The 20,160-nt window shown below is 32.5% G+C and overlaps 1 protein-coding gene across 9 annotated transcripts in view; it reads left to right on the forward strand.

Moving 5' to 3' along the window:
- Nucleotides 1–20,160, forward strand: part of LOC140437027 (uncharacterized) — a 559,923-nt gene that overhangs the window by 345,217 nt on the left and 194,546 nt on the right. Inside the window, exon 1 of one of the 9 annotated variants that reach the window (XM_072526257.1) lies at nucleotides 2,544–2,564. The exons of the other annotated variants lie outside the window; for them this stretch is intronic. The gene's annotated coding sequence lies outside the window, so the exon portion shown is untranslated. Of the gene's footprint in view, nucleotides 1–2,543; nucleotides 2,565–20,160 lie in introns of those variants that run through there. 9 annotated transcript variants of the gene reach the window in all.

A 20,160-nucleotide genomic window follows, 5' to 3' on the forward strand; every position in this document is an offset into this window, starting at 1 on the left:
TTACCCTTGCTTATGTTCTTTCCAATGTTCTAGGTATACATAAATATCGGGATTGGGGATCGGGATTTTCTCTTTCGTATCGTTCCTCAATTGTTAAAACTTTTGCTTGTATTTCTTATTCTTTATATACCCATAAAGAATGAATAAAGCCTAAATTATATTTTTTTTTACCTTCTGTATCATAGAAAAAAAAATTTACGCCTCTGAAAAATAATTGTTTCTTGCTGATTTTCTGGTTTTTCCTGAAACATAATTTCATTGATCTCTGTATAAAGGCAGCGGCGACTAGAACTTCTAACATTAGTCATTTTTAACTAAACAACTACCTGCAGATCATTGTTCAAAGAATAAAGCGCCATGTTGTCTCCCCCTTAGTTTCTAAATCGAATATTCTAATTATTTAAATCCTTTAGACTTAGACCTATCAAAATCACCAGGTCAATGACTGAGTCCGGTTACCAATTTTGTTCGGAGGTTCCTCGGAGGTTATGAGAATTCTCTGAATAGATAAAAACAATTCTTAAGTTTTTACTTTCATCGTGTAAATACTAAATATTTTTGTTATCACTATTGTTGATAAAATAAAATATATTTGGAAATGTCTATTAAAAGAACATGACAGCTCGCCCATTACCAGCCATTACCATAATTAACATAAAAGCAGCACAGTGGTGTGGGTCGATAACTTCCAGCGAAAAACAAACAAAATTAAATTAATTAATAAAAAAATCTAATGATGATGTATAACGTGTGTACAGTTACGAAAATAGGAATACACTTCTGATAATAATAAACACATTAGAGAATATTAATTATTTTTATTAAAAAAGTATTACTATATTTTACAAGAGTACAATTTAGTTTCCTCCTTAGCTGATTTATAAAGAGAAGAAACAACATGTTCATCTTCTCATGACATATCCTCATTGGACGTTGGCGATCGTTCTGGCCCGCATAAGTTTGGTTACAGCGGTTCTAAACAGTTCTGAGGATGTTTTACCCATCTACTTTCAGATTTTTCAGCTAACAGATTCATAGTCTTGTAAAATGTGTTATTTATCCTTTCTCATCACATGACCAAAATATGAGAGTTTTCTATGTTTTGTTGTGCAGATCAGCTTTTGGTCTTGATCCATTCTTTGTAAAATATTTTCTTTGGTAACTTGATGCGTCCACGAGATTCGCATCATTCTTCGCTAACACCCCATTTCGAATGCTGTTATTTTCTTACTGCTTGTTTCATGTGTTAGGTAACGGTTCCTTTAATATTGAGTGGAAACTGGCATTATCCGTGACCATTACAGAATTGTTCGGTAATAAATGTATTTGACTGAAATATTCCTCAAAAACATAGTCGTTTCTTCATGGTAGATGAAGATTATATGAGTGATAATTTATCGGCAACATTTACCATTTGGAAATTTTAAGCCCGTAGACAAACCCTCTATAAATACCTGACGAGCATTGAGAACCAGTTTATCTTGTCAATATTTTTTACAAAATTCCCTTCATTTGTCCATGTTTCATCTAAATAAATCTTGCCTTGAATCATAATTCACGTAAAGTTTTCCACGATTTTTTAATTTTTGGCAAAGATTCGTCTTCATTAATGTCTACTAAAAGTTTATTCAAAGTAGGAATCTTTTTTTGTAAATAAAATGAATGAACTTTTCTTGGAATCCATTGTTTTACAGTATCGTCTATATGAATACTTCCACTCTTTGGTTGCTTTAAAAGTCTATAAATAGTTGCTTCCTTTTGTATATGATTTGTATATGAACTCCGGTCATATCTGAACACTTAGAAACTTAACTCCGAACAGTACTTGTAAAATGTTCATGTACAAGAGCATCATGTGCATTTATCACTAAAGTTTTCATTGGCACGGTTAAATGACACTTTAATTTCACAGGAGTAAAATTAGACGTTTGTGACATTTTTACTACACAAGTTCACTTATTAATATCGCTTTTTATTATAGAACTAACAATTCTGCGTGTTAGAATCACAGGACTGTACAAACGCAACTAACTAAAATGATCACAATTTGCAAAACACGTTCTGCCGCTTGGAAATTTTAATCCTTTCTAAGAAAGTTGAGGGCTTTAAATTGACTCTCCTTTTTGGAAATTGTAAATATTTTGTACCTGTAGAGATTACGTACTTATATCATTTGTTGATTAAGATGACTACAAAATTTAAAACAATGTCTTTAGAGTGATCCCAATTATCATTTAAGTTGCACTTGTAGATATGGACGTTTTTTTTCTACCAGGTAAATGGTAAAGATTCCTTCGGATTCGCGTCTTCTATGTCGTTGGAGTATGTATTTATCGAAAAATCGTATTTAAAGTGTCAGATGACTATATCCGCTTGTTATACATGATATGTATTGTATTTTCCCATTCATTTTATTTTTGTCAATATAATATATATTGAGAAAAATAAAATGGATGGGAAACACATCAGAAATATTATTATAAGAAAATAATTTGCTAAAAATTGCGAACTGTCTAATATTTATAATTGTTTTAGGTAAGTGTATGCGAGACTGTTTACATAATGTAAGTATAGAAAAACATAAGAATACATTTACATACACAATAAACAATATTTTTTCGCAGTTGTGTCTGAAATATTTTTAGGAAAACCTTATGAATGTGGCTCGTACATAGTGGTAAATGAGTGTTTTTGATGTTTCGGAGCTTATTTCATTTCGTTTTAAGTGTTTTATTATGTTTAGCTATCACATTTCATTTGGCTCATTTCAACTCTATTGCATTGCAAGTCACAGTCGAAGTGCTTCTATCCCACGACCATCAATGTTTCAGGGTGCCATTTTCAAATGGTATATCTTTTTGATTAACCAGTTTCTAATACTAAGAACTTGGTTTCGATAAACAACGGAAAGTTTTTTTGTTAATCGCGAATGATCAGTGGTTTGTCCGTAATGATTACAAAATTTTCTCGAGTTAACTTTTATCTTCTGGTAACTTCTACTTACAGCTTGTAGACGTTCATTGTATTTTTAGTTGGTTATGTGGGGTGCGCCTCCCCTGCTTTCCTAAAATACACAACATTCGCATTCCTTAACAGCATAAAGGATAGTACACAGCCTTGCCGGATACCTTTTTTTGTTTTATGTTGGTTGATATACTGAATTATATAGCGCGAAGTTTTGCTTTTTAACCCCAATATAACATCTGTATTTTTCTAGGTTTTTCGAATCAATTCCTATTTACGATCCGTTCTATGAGTGTTTTAAGTTGTCAAATGCCTTAGTAGTTTCGGTTAATTTCGGCCAATTGTCACCGCCAATATTTATATACGATATTTACAATTTTTTGATATCTGACTGAGAACTGGAAGTGAAAACATAAAAATATGTAATTTTATTTACAAGTATTACGGTTCGAACCACAGTTTTTTCAACTATCCACATCCACACCCGTCCATGCATACAGAAAAAACTGCCATGTAACAACACTGACCAAATATATCATTTGATCATTCTTTGACGTAATTTTATATTTAAGCTGTGGTTACAGAAGAATGATTTCATTTTTAGAAATGTTGTGCGAGCTGTTTTGATTTTGCATTTGATCTCTTTACTTGAGTCTAGTTGTTTTGTAATGTAGCATCCCAGATATTTAAAGTGAATAATATCTCAATGTTTTGTTGATCTATGTGTAGGGAAGCATTATCGTGATATTGACGGCTAAATATCATAAATTTTGTCTTAGAAGCATTCATTTTTAGACCCAGTTCTCTTTCTGTCGTGTTTACGCAATACGCAATCCAATAACTTTTGAAGGTGTTGGAGACCTTCACATAAAATAACAGTGTGGTCAGCGTATCTTAAAATTATTGATCAGTGCACCATTGATTTTCACTCCAAAGTCCTTATTTTCGAAGCCTGTTTGAAAATTATTTCCGAGTAAATATTAAATAACATATTGTACTAATAGCTGATAGGATAGATGAGGCCAAAGAACTTTTAAATCAGCTCTACCTTTCCTCACTAGAAGGGGGATTGAAAATAAATATATCTAAAACCCAGATGATGACAAATCTTGTAGTCAGCGAAGATATATGCGTAGGAACAAGATCCATAGACCAGGTAATGGCCTATAAATACCTAGGTCATGAGATTCGCATAGGAAAAGATAACCAAACCGTTGAGCTTCTCCGTCGTATAAGACTGACTTTGGCAGCCTTCGGCAATCTGAACCATATTTTCAAATCGTCTGATATACCAATATGCCTTAAAAGTTAATCAGTGTGTTTTGCCAGTGTTAACTTACGGTGCCGAAACGTTGACCATGACAAGGAGAACAGTTCAAAAGATCCGTGTGTGTCAAAGGGCGATGGAGCGTGCTATGTTGGGCGTTTCACTACGAGACAAGATCCCAAATCGCCAGCTACGACAAAGAACAGGAGTGGCTGATGCAGTAGAGAGAGTAGCAACACTAAAATGGAACTGGGCAGGTCACGTGGCTCGAATGACAGACAATAGATGGACAAAGCGGATACTGGAATGGAGACCAAGAGATGATGCCTACCGAAGTAGAGGTCGTCCACCAACACGTTGGACTGACGATCTAAAACGTTGTCATAGGAATTGGATGCAAGAGGCACAAGATCGAAATAGATGGAAAATTATGAGGGAGATCTATGTCCAGCAGTGGATAAGCGAAGATTGAATGATGATGATGATGATGATTAAATAACAGCGGGAATAGAATGAATCCCTGTCTGACGCTGCTTTCAATGTAACATTCTCTGTGCACGGCTACACTTTTGTCTCTTTGTGGTGTGAACCATACATAAAAATCCTCATTAACTTATCCTCATAAACACATAAGTAAATTTCACTTTTTCTCTTATTAACTTCTTAAATTGGGCAGCAATCTTTTGAAATCGGGCGTGGTTCGGTAGTTGTCTGATCTACTTACTGAGAGATTATCGTGTTGTAGCTGAGTTGTGTTGTTCGGAGTTGTTCTATTGGCCAATTCATGTTGGGTGGAACGGTCTTCAGAATTTTTGGGCTTGATTTTAGCTTTTGACTTTCAGGTTACTGATTCAGCAGATTTGATAGAAGAAATGACAGTTTGGTTTGTGAAATCTAATAATAATCTCTCCACGGCCACGCCTAGTGTGACGTTTTGAGCACGTTCGATGGGTCCACGTACTATTGGGACTCCGAATCTTTTGAAGTGATTTGATCCGATTGGTAATGCGATCGCTACCAGCAATGTTGTCAGATGTTATCATTGTTAACATTGACATGTTATCATTGTTATCACTGAACACAGTTACTTGGCAAGACGAATTAACAAGAAATTCGACGTGAACTGAGCTAAGTAAAATAACTCGACAACAGTGTAAAATATAGTACTTCCGTAACAATTAGTCAGACGTAAATCAAGGACAGTGATTGAACTCGCCGCCCACAACCCTTGCACTTTTACCACTCTTTGTTGGTACGGGGAAGTCCGCAGCAGATATCGTCCTGGTTATTAATTGGATTTCGATTAAGAGAGATTTTACTGTAGTTCTAGGACTACTGGAAAAATGACCATGAGAGAAAGTGTACACGAGTATACACAGGAATTATATTTTTCCGTAATTCTCATTTAACAAATATCAGATAAAATCCTTTCTAGACCCCTTTACGGACCACTCTGCCGGAAAGAACAATTCGTTCTATTCCATAGTATTAAATATACAGTTCAATAAATCCCACCACCCATTCATTTGTTAAACAAACGATACCAAATGATTGCTAATTATGTAATAATTACGGTTGTTAGACGAGAAAATTGAATATTTTATGGTAATTAACTTGCGTCGCGCCGCATTCTTTTCATCTTTCTTTTACTCGTTGAATTGTGATGAACAATAATTTAATATAATTATGGTAACAGTTTTGGGATGTTGTGAACGAGCATTTTATAATATTAATTCATTTGGAAAATATAGTATGTTATTTCCCATAGTAAGAGATCATAATAAACATTTTTTTATTTGTATAGATGAAAGCAAAAGTTCAATAAAAACACATACCTAATTATGTATTTTTTATATATATTTATTATGTACATATACATATTATGTATATATACAGTACTTTTATTGATACTGTGTTATTGATCTAGTATGTTGAAACACATGCTACTGTTAAATATGTAATTATGTATTTTTAATTTAGCTGCTTGACGAATATCCTTCTTTGGGATATATAGGGATATAGATATAGATATATATATATATATATATATATATATATATATATATATATATATATATATATATATATATATATATATATATATATATATATATATATATATATATATATATATATAAACTAAGGTACACTCGAAGAGTGGTGGGTTTTTTCGGTCAAAGTGGAGAAATAAAAGACAAAGACGATGGCTACTTCATCTATTTATTGAAGACGTTTCGCTTTCTGCTCAGAAAGCATCATCAGTTCATCTAAAAAGAACAATATGAAACCAAACATCCATAGAGAAGTATTGGATTATATTGGATTGACGGTCGTACTCCTTTTCTCTCTCTATATATATATATATATATATATATATATATATATATATATATATATATATATATATATATATATATATATATATATAGGATTCTTTGGGATGGATAGACTATATGAAAGAACACTAAAGAGTTCTTTTGTATAGGCTATCCATTGCTGCCTTTCTATTAGCCTATTTTGTTTATTTTTCTTCTTCTTTGAGTGCCTTCACCTGTGAAAGATCAGCAAGATGGCAAATTTTTCTCTGACCTGGCTCTTCCTCAGCAAATCTTTTGAGCCCAATCCTGTCAAATCTCGTATGTCCTTAAGTCATGCGCACCGTCTGCGTCCTGGTCCGTCTCTACCCACGATGTTACCCTCTATTATGAGTTGCAGGAAGTGGCCAAGATATGCAGTTTTCCGCATTTTAATGATTTCGATCAACACACGTTTGTACCCATTCGATGCAAAAAATACAAAGTTGACAGCTCTTCGAAACATTAGTCGATATACTTACATTTTAAATGCCTTGAGTTTATTCAGACTAACAAATTTTTAGCGTCCATGTTTAAATTCCATGCAGAAGTGTGGAATAAGTATATGTACCACTTTATAAAATTATATATTATTTGGGTAAAAAAAGTTTGCCCTGACTATTTCCATTAGAGCTCCAATTTCCAAGTCAGGATTAAGATTTTACCAATATTCCATTCACTTTTATGCCATCTTCTGCACCTTCGATCGCTTTTTGGAATACTATCTCAGGGTACATTTTTAAAAAAACATGGAGCTCAGTAAACAACCTTGTCTGACTCCACATTCAATACACCTTTTCTTTGGCTGTTTTCAAGCTCTACTGTTGCTATTTGATGTTCGTAGAGGTAATGAATAATTTTTAATTCTTGGGAGTCCAAACCTTTCCTGTCCGAAATATTCAACATGGTGCTACGTTTGATACAGTCAAATGCTTTGGCATAATGTATAACAAAGCCATTCTAGTTTCCAATTCTTCTCGAAAACCCATCAGTTCACTCAGATCTTGCTCGCATTTTTTACGGATTCGACTATGTAGATCTTTAGAAACCTGAATACCTTTAATACCCGACTCATTAAACTGATCAATCGAAACACAATGGTTTTTTAGGAATAGAGTTAAATTTAGATTTTAGTCATCTTGAGGAATAAGTACATCCGCTATTTATAGAAGGTGTTAAATATTTGGCTAGGACTTTTTTTTAAACTTGTTTGTTTGACCGACGACTGTACGTGCCCTGAAACGTTATCATCATCATTCTTGCTTTACAACCCTGCATTGGTCCTAGCCTTCTCAACAATTTCTCTCCAGTCAACACTATCCATCACCTTCCTCTGCCAAGAAGCACCTATTTCCATATTTCTCATGTCTTCATTAGTGTTATCAAGGAACCTTGTTCTGGATCTTCCTCTTCTTCTCTGACCAATGGGTCTATCAAGGAGCATTTTTCTAGCTGGATTCGCCTTAGTACTTTTCTTTCGAAACATCCTAACATGTTTTCAATACTTCTACAAAGTTTATTATAATTTATTATCCCTACAGCTGTTTCGACAGAGTACCTTTCTCAAGTGATCTATTTTTGGTATGCGTTTACACTTTGTATGTCTGTCTATATTTTTTTATTTGTTAATTTCCATAGATTCTAATAAAGATAGCTTAAGAATAATTAAAAAATACAGACATAGGTCTGAATGACCAACTTGAGACAATCATTTCTGTCTTCCTCAACTTATTCAATTAAAGACCATAACGTGTAAACGCATACCAAAAATGGATCACTGACATCAGCTGTAGTGATAATAAATTATTATAAATTTTGTGGAAGTGTTGAAAATCACACTTATCATCATCAATTATCCTAACATGTTTTCCTTACTTTTTTAGAGTCTAGGTATCTGAATCATGTATTTGGATTTTGCGTACTATTGTTTTGTAGAGTTTTCCCTTTGTATTTCTCGATATAATTGAGGATTTAAGGAGATGGAGCCCAAAATAGCATCTGTTAGCCTTGCAAATTCTGCGGTTTATCTATGGGGTAGTATTATTTTCAGGGTTAGCGAGCGCTCCCAGGTATACAAATTAGTTCACTGTCTTCCTGGCGCAGTTCTTTATTTTTTTTAAAAGGTTCAGACAGCCCCCTGGATTCGTTCCCTACATTTAACTTTTTCAAGAGTTAGTTTTGTTAAATTTACCAACTAATGTGGTTCTCCTAGCTCTTTCATTGTTTTGAACATTTCTCTTATATTTACAGAGCCGTAGGCTGGTTTGTAATCTTCTTCTTCTTCTTGTGCCACTCCTATCCGATATTGGAAATCATGAAGGCTATCCTGACCTTGTTTACAGCTGACCTAAAGAGTTCATTAGTGTACAGCCAAACCACTCTCTCAAATTACGCAACCATGACATTCTTCTACGGCCTGGATTCCGTTTTCCTTCTATTTTTCCTTGCATTATATTTTGAAGTAACGCGTATTTATGTCCTCTAATCAGGTGACCTAAATATTCGAGTTTTCTTCGTTTCATCGTTGACAAAATTTCTGGGTCTTTTCCTATCCTTTGTAATCTATAAATATGTAATAACTATCTATGTCATATTCCAGTGTTTTCTCTAAAATTTGTCTCAGAGTTGCAACCTGATGAATTGTCGATTTACCACCACTGAAACCAGCCATGGAAAATGTTTTATACGCTGCATTTAGAAGCGTAATTCCTCTGTGGTTAGAGCATTCAAACATATCTCCTTTTTTGTGTATGGTACAAACTATTCCAATATTCCAATCACTAGAGAGGGATTTCTGTTTCCATATTTCTTTTATGAGCTGCAGTATTATGGTATCGTGGCCACCTTCTTTAAATAGTTCAACTGGAAGATTATCTATTCCGGGTGATTTTTTTTGGATAATTTTTGAACTTCTTCTCTAACTTGAAGAATCGTCGGTGGTTCCTTTTCCCTCTAGTCTGTTCCGCTTACCTCATGTCTTCGTCTTCTAGGTTTTCTTCTTATTCCTCTATATTAAGTACTTTGTTAAAGTATTTCACCCATTTATTCAATACATCTTTCCTTGTTGTTAAAAGCTCACCATTATGACTTCTACATTGGCTGTCTTGAAACGTACGAGAGAATATACTTACTGTATCTTACGTACTGTATCTTAAGATAAAACACTACTTGCCCTGGTACGACTATATGAGAAATATGGAAAATACTAGACTATTATAAATGCTTGGAAGAGACGACAAAAAAAGGAAGTTATTCATTGCGCATTTACTTTATTAATTTAATGCATTTACTTCGATTTTGCAAGCACACAGTAGCATTGAATTTTTAATTTTTTTCTACAATTTTTTTTTCTTTTTTATAAAAAATTGTATTTAATAATATAATTATATCAGCAACACATGGCAAATGTTTAGTAATATTTCGAAAACATATGTTTTCCCGATAAGACTTGTGTAACACTCGATTTTTTGAGAACTGCATTTTAAGTTGGTTACATATTGATATTGCTATCAACTGTGTTTAAACAGTTGACATATAAATAAAACGTCTATAAATGCCAGTTGCAGATTTAGATAAATAAATGTAACTATAAAAGTAATGTAGTTGATGAACATGGTAATAAAGAACAGTTTTATTAAAGGGTTTCTTGATTCTATTGAAATAATATTTGTTCTTTTGCTTGCTTGTTCAGTTCCCTTGCATAAAAGGAACTCTACAGTATTTAGAATCACAATGGACAATTGAAAACGACGGTAAATGTGCAGATTGTAGACCACACAGATGTTTTCTTGGACTTCCACTTAATACATATAAAGCATCAAACAATTTTTTGAGAAGATATCAGTTATATCAACAATACGAATATTTAACATCATATATGTCATTGTTTTTCACTTAAGAGCTGGGTTCCTCATTAGTGTAATTGGCTTGACTCAATTGGAGAATCTAAGTTGGTGATGGTTTCATGTTTACGTGAATTTTGGCATAATTGAATCTTATTGATAATGGAATTCCAAAGTCCTTATGAGTTGTTATGTCCGACACGTCCAAAGCACGATTTTTGATGAGTTTGTTTGAATGACGGTAGATTCTTAAGAGTCTGAAATATTTCCCCAGACTTAAGCTCTAGACTCCAGACAGTATTGGTTTTATTATGGTGGCTACTCAAGGAATAGAAATGTGTACTCCGACGCGCATGACGTCACCTGCGAAGCAACAGTACAGGGTACTACGGTGTTCGAGATGTAGGATTCCCTGTCCCGGTAGATGTATTTGTGCATCGTGCGTTAGATGAATTGTTTGTACAAATTAATCACCCCTGTGATAAGTCTTTAAATATTTTTGTTTTTGCAGATTCTCCACATTTAATTAAACTTCTAAAAAGCAACTTTAGTAGCGCTAAAAGCGCTACTAAATATATTAACTTCAGATTTGACAATTGCGCATAAACTGACACTATATCATCTCTGTTTAAAGGCTCTATGAGGCAAAGAGTGAAAGGCAGGTCAATTATTGTCAAATTCTGTACCAAAAGCTATTAGTTAAGCTGGAGAAAATGGACTTATGCTGTAATTGTTCAGCTATTTAATGATTGGTTTGATCTATTAAATTCTCGATATAAGTTCGTTGCCAATTCTCCAACACGAAATGCATATGGTATAGATTTAGATAAGAGGTCACGTCTACTGAATGAAATGTCAGAAATGGTCAATTCAATGCGGGTTGGTAAACATATAGGACTTAGTCCATTTCAAAAGGGGATATTGCTTATTAATAGATCTCTGAAAGAGTGACTTTCTTACGTACAAGCAAAATACAACGTTGACTATATTTTAACTTCGAAGTAATTATTAAAGAAAACTCGACAAAAATATGTCAAAGTTTGTTAACTTTAAGAAATAAATTTTTAGAATGTAGTATAAAATATTCAATGAATCTTTATTATGAATTGTCAGCCGGATTCATTACTGAAACATTGTAAATTAAGTTAATGTTGGAAAATGCAATTCAAAGTTTGAATTAATTAAATGATTCAGAAAGTGTTTTTAATATTAAACCATTCTACATACTTTGTTCAAAATACACGATTTTGGAAATATTCCAGTAATAATTCCGACCATCGAAATATGTATAAAATTTTTATGCTTATTAATTGAAAAGACATTATTATATTTCTACATTAATATGAATATACATACTTTATGTAGCGAGACGTAGAAAAAAGTTTTTTTATTTTTCAATAATTAGATCAAGACCTACAAGTTCTTATGAACAAAATCACGTATTACAGTCAACAATATGGACTCAATATAAACATTAAGAAGACAAAGCTTATAATAATAAGCAAGAAAAGGATAACAGAAGGTCAACTCTACGTCAACCAATTCCCTGTAGAAAGAGTGACGCACTGCAACTACCTCGGCACCATAATAAATGAAGAATGGACCAACATCCAGGAGATTAGAGCACGCATCGGAAAAGCTAGATCCACCTTCAATGGGATGAGGGCCTTCTTCAAGAAGCATTTGAGATGTGGCTATATCGGACAATACTTAAGATCCTGTGAACTGACCGAGTCACAAATGAGAAGGTCCTCAGAAGAATGAATAAGAATCGAAAGGTACTGACCACCATCAAATCTCGAAAGTTACAATTCTTCCGACATATTATGCGAAATTAATCCACATATGCTCTCCTTCAAGCCATCCTGCAAGGAAAAATATTTGGAAAATGAGGTCCAGGAAGAAGAAAAACATCTTGGTTAAAAAACCTCAGAATCTGGTTCAATACAACATCTGTGCCACTTTTCCGCGCTGCTGCAGATAAGATAAAGATTGCCATGATGATCGCCAACATTCGTAACGGATAGGCACATCAAGAAGAAGATACCCAAGAAAAAATAAAAACATTGTAAGCTATTATAATATATAGTGCCAAATATTCATGTTTATATATATATATATATATATATATATATATATATATATATATTTGATTGCCTATATAATTTGATATTAACCGACTAACAGGGCAAACATTAGTGTTCTAATAGAAACTTTGCTTCGTACGTGACGTCACACAGTGCGAGAGAGATAGAGCTAGCGTGCGCAATAGCATACCGGTATTTGTGTATCGTTGGTGTATATTTAGTCATTTGGTTTTCAGAATTTTGGTTATATTAACTTCTTGGTTATTATCTTGTTTTCTATTGTTATGTTTTCTAAATAAATCTGAAGTAAATATATGCCCAGGCACGTTAAGGACTTGTTATTAAATACAGATATATGTCGATTGGTGCACGCTGATTTTTTCTTGATATTGTTGTGAAAATATTTACTGGTAGCAACGAGCTTTTGTTAAATAAATAGATAAATTATTTATCAAAGGTTTGTAATCATTACAAGAAATTTTAGAAGGAGTTGGTGTCGTTTCTGCTGGTACTATTAAGAATTTATATTAAATATAGTATGGTTCAAGAAATTCCATAAAGTTATATATATATATATATATATATATATATATATATATATAATATATATATATATAATATATATATATATATATATATATATATATATATATATATATATATATATATATATATATATATATATATATATATATATATATATATATATATATAGTTGCCTGTATTTTTTAATCGCAATTCATTCCTATCTATCCTTATGAGATGTATATCGGCGCTACAAAAGTGTGTTTGTATCGATTTAATAAAGCCACAATAATCCGACCACAATGACTTTATAATATACCGACTGTTGTTTCGACATGATTACTAATATGTAACCTCATATCAGCACCACTTGCAAAATCCCAGTCGGTGTAACTGAACCGTTGCTGGGCGCGGCAGGACTGTGGTTGCAGGAAAATTCTATGGATACCTGTATCAGTTTCAATATTCATCGAATAAATTACACTTACAGTTCGTCCCATGTTTCATTATTTAAATTATGTTTACGTTTGTCATGTGTCATATTTCGTACATCTGCGGTTTCGTAAAAGGGAAATAATAATTTCAAATTAAATTATAAAGTACCACGTTTAGACTAACGTGAAGGTTTTTATAAATAAGGGGACTATATATTAAATAATATTAAAAGTAATGATTTTTTTTAGTTTTCTTTGCAAATCATTAGCAGAATTATCGTATGATCTTTATTTTTAAGATGGACACCACTGATGTTCAGAAATTGTAAAACAACTATTTAATATTAATTAAGAGCTCAAAGTCTTGATTATAGGTTCTACGTTTACATATTCCAACTAGTAATAAAAATTAAGAAATAAAACAGAATAAAACTAACTTTATTTCATTAATACAAATTCTGCAGAAATCATCAATAGTTTATGATGAGGGATTAAAAAATAAAACAAAATGTTAGCCGGAAAATAAAAATTCTCTTCAGAATATTGTTATCACACTCGGAAAAAATATTTATGATGAATATTACCAACACAGCAAATTAAATACCGGCACTGTACTTCTTCTCAAACTCAAGAAGTTAATAACTGCTGTACCACCAATCTCTTCGGGATCCAAAAAACTACTATCTGTCTTCGATCCTTCCTTCTCTACTATCATCCTTGCCTTCTATCAGTAATTTCTTTTCTCCTTTAATTTTTTTTTGATGCCATCTAATTGTTTAATATAAAGACATCATAGTTCTTCCCAATCAATTTCAATCCATAGTACACAAAACTATGGTTTTTCCAAATTCGTAGTATTGAAAAAAGGTCAATTGTTTCATTCCAGACAAATACCGGTGTTGTCTGAACACCTCACAATAAATAAAAATTTCAATAGATATTATAACTGTGGCTTATTGGAAAAACCTAAATACTTTATCATTTACAACAAAATTGAAATACGGGCACTGTACTTCTCTCTGCTGATATTTTTACAGGGTTGGCCAAACACAATACTTATATTGTTCTGAAACTATTTTCTTCTGGCATTTTAATATTATTAACACCAGAAACTTGCAAGAAAATAATGACATGTATCATCAAAACATCAAATAATTCGTTGTTTGTGTTACCGAAAATGATGAATTGTGTAAAAACATTTGTTCGATTCAACTTGCACGCAAATCTGAATCACTATTGACGTTTTCAAAATTATATCGCGCGCGGCGGTCAAACTATTATGTATCGAGCCACTTCGATAATAAACTAGTGAAGGCGACTGTTGTTAATGAACAAAAAGAATTTTATCAGAGTTTGTTTATGTTGGTAATTTGCCCAACCAGCCATTATTCTTTAGTCGTTTTTTTCTGTTTTCATACAATAATTTCATTCTTTATGGGCTGCTGGCACGGCAGTTTTTCTTAAAGGCAGTAACATCAACAGAATTAATATTTTCCTGCTCCATATTTTAGTTCGCTGTTCCCATTAACGATTCATTGTTTCAAATCATTTTTGTCATGTTTGCTCTTTATGATAATATATGCCATTTGTTATACGAATTGTCCTCCCCAAAGGCGTAGTTATATCAGTAGTAAATTAGTAATTATTTTATCCCTGGTAAAATAGAAACTAATTTTAGAAACTAAGCTGTTTAATAATCTAATATATTTTTGTTTGTTTATATGTAATTTTATTAACAAAAAAGAAAAAGAGGAAAATAAGTTACAGTTCCATTCAAAACAACAAAATGTGCAAAATGAATCTTCCAGAAAACTTTTCTGTGGCTTATATGTATGTAAAGTAGTCTAGGTCTCATAAACATAACGCTTCGTCAGTCTCTGTACTTGAAATTTACTAAGTACATATAATTATATTATATTATATTATATTATATTATACCAGCATGTTATCGTAATTTTAAGGTACATGGTACATGCCGAACATCAGACATTGGCACGTACAATTTCAAACTGGAGAGACCGGCTTGAGTGTGTGCTCATCCTCATATTCTTTTCGTAGTGCTAACTATTTGCTTTGTATGTTCACCTAGTATGATAACTAGTATTTGACTATCTATTTGAATTTCAAATACAGATGCTGACAAGACGTTGTGCTTTCTAGACAAATTCTCCTACATACAAAAAACAGTCACCAACCTTACTTAAGATGGTTCTGAAGAGATCCCTAAATGAATCCGTAAAAAAAATTGATAGAAATAGGGGGACAAACATTCTCTTTTTAAACTATTCTTCGCTGAAGACCAAGTAGTGACCATGAAAAATGAAGAAGACTATGACTGCGACTAAGATGAAGAAGTTATGATAAAGTTGTAAAATCAGTTGCTTTGATGTAAAAATGAATATATGTAAACATTTTACTTCTTTATATTGCTCTCCTATCGAAGATTGGATATCATCAAGGATGATCTAATTGTGTTGTTTAGAACATCTGTAAACAAAATTCTGCAAATTTTATAAAAAGTTGTAAAAAAACGAGGATCGAACGAATAATCAAACGCACCGATTGTGACTCTGGAAGTACCACAGGCTGCACGGCTGTAGGGGGCTAGATCCGAGAAAGTCATAAGCGATATTGAGAGAGAATCCCAAAACAAACATGTATATAAACAAATAGGTACAAAAAGAACAAAGGAACTACTCCATATCGCAGGAATAAACTGAGAATAGTAAAAGAAATGCAGGAATACACCAAGCAAAAGACATGTACAAACTTCTTCAGGGTACAAAAATTCTAGACTGGGTGTAGGAAGAACAATGGACAGCAAACACAATATGTTTCAGTGATAATGGAGATCTTTGGATCAGACGGGCCCAGGGGAAAAAACAAACGACTTGTTTAGTTTGTTGTACAGCCAAACTATTCCTTTAAATTTCTCACCAGGACATCGTTCTACGGGTTGTGTCAACCTTGGATCTTTTCTTGCATTATATTTTGTACAAGTCTGTATTTTCGTCCCCTCATCAGATGGCCAAAATATGCGCCGATGTTTTTTAACTCTCAATGTTTTTTATATTTTATTATATTACAATATTTTATATATTGGTTTGTTTGAGAGTCCATGCTTTTACACCGTACAGTAAGGTACTGAACACATAACATCTTAACAGTCTTATTCAAAAAGGGAGACTTACAAAGATCATAGACTTAGTTTTCATAACATTAATATGTATACCGTGATTGTGTATGCATAATTATTAGATCCATTATTCATATTTTTTAGTAAAAGTATAAACATCTATACTAAAGTTTCAGAATTCTAGACAGTTGGTTCTCAGAAATGTTAATGCGGTTAAAATCGTTGCCAGTTTGTGATGATAGATATTCTAGCAATTTATAATTTAATCATTGACATGCAGCAAAATTATCATAGATTAATTATCGTTTTGTATTTGTTAAGGTATGTAATAAAATGTATTTAATAAAATCAATATTTACGTATAATATTATATTTATGTACAATATTTATATATAGAAAACATCCTAAGTACAATAATATTATTTGTAAAAGTCATACACGACAACGTCGTGTTCTAGGACCAGTAGAAAAGAATAGAAGATCAACGTTGCCATAAGATATAGAGAGATAAATTGCTCATTTATTCCGTAGTGTAGTGTTCAGCAGCGTATCGTTCACACTGTTGCAGTGAATTTTAAAAATTAATCATAATATAATATGATATGAGACTTAAAGAGAAATCAAACGATTTCTACTTAGCGAAACCGAATTCAAAACAAAACGACTAATACCGTCATTCTGATATAAGACTTATTTAACTTTTGAAGTGAATACTTCTTATCACAAAAATTGTGAAACACTTCTCAAAAAACGACTTTCAAATTCCATAATTTTGTACAAAAAATACGAGACAAAGAAAGTTTCAATCGTTAAAGGCCTTTTTTTGTTTTTTTATAAAAATTAGTCATCGAAAAGGTAGGTAGAGAGATTTGCCCTGCTGTTATTTCAATGAAAGGTTCTTTTTATTGGAGCTACTTATATCTTAAATATACTAACAACTACGATCCATTCAACTTATATTTAGAGGCCAACTGAATATATAGTGTCCTCTGCTTTTTTAGGTGTCCACTAGGAAGGTTGGAAATCGTTAGGGAAATTTGTACTTTTGATGCCCCTTAAACCAAGTCCTTATATTGTTCGACAGGAAATCATCTTCTACGACTTCTTCTTTCCTGTATTCACCTTGCACGATTATGTAAAACAAATTGCAATATTGGTCTCTTATGGCAAGTCTTTTGTAATTTTCTAATATTAACGGTGTTCAAAACTTCCTTTTTTTTTCTGATTGTTCACAATATTCGTACATTTATAACCCGATCCACCCATCTTATTCTCAGTGTTCGTCTATAGTCAATATTTTAAAAGATTCCAATACGTCTGCAACATCTTAACTTTTTAAACTTCCATTTCGTAGAATAACACGTAGAAAGCAGTCTTATAATTAAGCCCATTGTGATGCCTGCTGCCGAGTACCTTTGTTTTTGCTTTTGTGTCTTTATGTCAAAGATAGATCGTTTTCTTCAACGACTTCTATTCACTCAGCTATTCGTACCCCATCTCCTGCAAATCGTATATTGTTGAGCATTTACTTTTATACTCGTCGTTAATTCTTCCAATGATTCCTGGATGATTTCTTCCGAATACATGTTTAACAGAATAAGGAACGACACATTACTTTACCTCCTAACAATAATTTCAATCTTTATTCTTGTCTAAAAATTCGTTTTCTTTTAAAACAGCTTTCTGATTCAAATATAGGTGGCTGAGTATTCGAATAGTTCTAATATCTAATTTTCTTCAATATACTATAGAATTATATTAAATTTCCCACAAAAGTGACTGTAGAATAAACAAACCATCTTGTGCTTTGGCAGAGCATGTAATTAACAAAGATCATATTCTGACCAAAGAAACCATCGGTGCTTTGGCAGACCATGTGATTAACCAAGGTCATAGTCTGGGCTTGGATAACATTAAAATTTTGTGTAATGAAGGTAATAAATTCAAAAAGACCTTTTTAGAAATGGTGTGTATAAGCAGCAGTGATAATAATTTGAACAAAAGATCAGAAATTTAAAATCAGTAAAATTTATAACAACTTTATTTCTTTATAATTTATTCATAACACCACCAAGACATCACACATCGGTAGCTTTATTAAACTAACTATAAGCTATTTTCTCTAAAGATTGGAATTCATGACATTAACGGTTTTTTGGGCTTCCTTATATAATTAGTAACCATCTTCTGATACTTTTATTGTTTCTTTTCTTTAATTTATTAACTGGTCATACTCTTTTGTCATTTCTTAGCGTTTACAGTAGATTTTTTTGTATCAGGGTGGTGTAATATCAAAACTTTTGTTTAGTAAAATAATTTTTTTAGTAGGAATTGGTGAAGAGATAGTTGCGGCTATTTCCTCAGGGCGGACAGGTATCGTTTTGCAATGAGATTGGGAAACCGAAAAAACCAATCTGAGCTTGTCCGAGGTTGGAAGTGGAAATTGGGTAATGAGGTGCGGTATGTCAGTGGGTTCAAGCTTCTACGTACTCGTCCGGAATGTCGTCGATACAGGTTTGCAGTAGGATTGACGAGGTGTGAAGTTTTTGTTTTTGGGTTTGTGGATTCCGAAAGATGATCAGTAAGATTTTAGGGTCTCTTAGTTCTGGAATGTTGCATGTTGATACCTTGAAAGGTAAAATTCCTATTCCGAGAGTTTAAGCTCTCGATAATTGTGGGAATGTTTTAAGATTTTATAGACTTCGCTAGAGGGAAATCGCCAGGTGTTATAGTTTGATCTACGTAATATCCGGCGATAGGTATTTAGAAATTTTCGTTTCTGCGAGGCATTTATGTTCGATGTAGACACTATAACGGATCGAATGTAGGCTTTTTAAGTGTAGGTGAGAGTTTTTACATGCCTTTTACCAATCTAAGTGGATATATTATTTATTAACCTTATTTAAATTTTACTTTAACTCATCATCCCAGCTGAGAATCCTGGTGAACAGAACTTCCATATAAGTTCGTGTTGGTCTGATAAAGAACCTTCACCCCATCAGTTTAGTATTGGTTTTTTTGCTACGTTTTGAGTAATTTTGCCTAATAGATTTGGGCAGTGGAAAACCATAGTTTACATAACGGTTACTAAAGTATTTGTTAAATACCTCATATTTTAACGATACAAATTTCTGTAATTCGTTTTATAAATAGTGACGTATTGGGCATGAAAGTATCTCTCTTCGTTCCCACGACATGTTTCGGTTGATTTGGACTTACTCGGTAGAGAAAGACATGCTAAGTCAAATGAACTATCTTCCTCTAAAGCCGCCTCAAAAATACTAATTAAACTTTTTTACTTTAAAACAAATGTAACATATCTAAATTGTCATTTTAAATGAGACAAATACAATTATTGAATATTAGAAGAATTTTGTTTCGAACGCGACTAAAACTAAATACCTAGTTTGTGAAGTTATTAAATCTTTTTCGAAAATATGTTCCCATCTGGACACCATAACGTTAAATAGCATTTTTTTAAAAAAAGCTATAAGAAACATAACTTCAGAATATTACTACCATAGGTACATTTTAGTTTTACTCGAAAGCAA

Source organism: Diabrotica undecimpunctata, chromosome 3, assembly GCF_040954645.1.
Source record: "Diabrotica undecimpunctata isolate CICGRU chromosome 3, icDiaUnde3, whole genome shotgun sequence".
Taxonomy (NCBI): Eukaryota; Metazoa; Arthropoda; class Insecta; order Coleoptera; family Chrysomelidae; genus Diabrotica; species Diabrotica undecimpunctata.